This window comes from Pan troglodytes, chromosome 4 (genome assembly GCF_028858775.2).
Source record: "Pan troglodytes isolate AG18354 chromosome 4, NHGRI_mPanTro3-v2.0_pri, whole genome shotgun sequence".
Lineage (NCBI taxonomy): Eukaryota > Metazoa > Chordata > Mammalia > Primates > Hominidae > Pan > Pan troglodytes.
In genome coordinates this window covers 23,395,121-23,396,323 of record NC_072402.2, presented here as the reverse complement: position 1 = coordinate 23,396,323, position 1,203 = coordinate 23,395,121, and positions in this window count along the sequence as shown.

Genomic DNA, 1,203 nt, shown 5'->3' with positions numbered 1-1,203 from the left:
CTAGGCACTTGGACTAGGTACTAGATATATCAATAAAAATAAAAAGTGGTCCACAAACAACAAGAGTAGTTGTTTGAGCAGTGGGAGTAGCCATAATGACAGGGAAAAAAAAAACAAAAAGTATATTACATTTCTCATAGCCTGTTAGTGGACACTGTGAGTATTTGAAATTGTTAAATCCAAATAAAGAGAGGTCTTCATGTACTGTAGAAATGTGGAAAACAACTCAACCTTTCTATAACTCAAAAACAAAGACACTTGTGAAATAGTCTGTAACATGATTCCTTTTCATGTTTAATCTTTATCCATTGTTGAATCTTATTATTCGTTTCATCTTACCCTGTGAATTTCAATGATCTTTGGTTGGCTTGGCTTGGTTTGGCTTTTGGTAATGCTCATTTGATCACATAATACATATAATTGGAGGAAGAAAAAGAAGTAGTTGAATAATCAAATAAAGGGTTATAGGAGAAAAGGTTTTATTGTTGCTGCTGCAGTTTAGTTTTCTTTGTTTTCTTGTATATATTATTTAGTGCTTCCTTTGTAAAGTCAGATAAAGATGGAAAATGTATTAACCTCATCTATTCCTTCTTTGTCATTCTCCTTTATCCCCCAGGCAACTAGTTGCCAGCACCACCTGTCTCAGCTATCTTCTCTGCCAATGTACTGGACAGCCATAATTAAGGTGGTACTAGTTTTCCAGATTGTGTGGGTTTGTAGTTTTTCTACTAATTCTCAAAGCCAATTGCCCATATACCCTAAGTTCTAGCTTTGTCAAATACTTGCAGGCCTCCTGACTGTTTTCTATGCCTATTTATCTGCTAGACTTTCTCTGCTTAGTATGTTTTCTCTACACTTAACCTTTTCTCACTTGAATCACCTCACATCCTCCAATCCCTTTGGCTACCCTAAAGTTTTTCTCTTTTGCTGTGAAATAAAAGTTACTCATTATATAATATTAAATTCAAGTGCCACTTCATCATTAAGTCTTTGCTGATGACAATATCTCTCAGATAACAAATATTGACCACCCTTTCCTTCATGTCTTACCTGTTAGTATTCCACCCCTCCTGTATCACAGTGCCTATATTTTTCATTTACTCAGTAGAGTGTATACTACACTAAGGCAGAAATTTTTCTGTTTTGTTTATTGTCATATTTTCTAAAACTACGCCTGATATTTAGCAATAAATATTTGTTGGA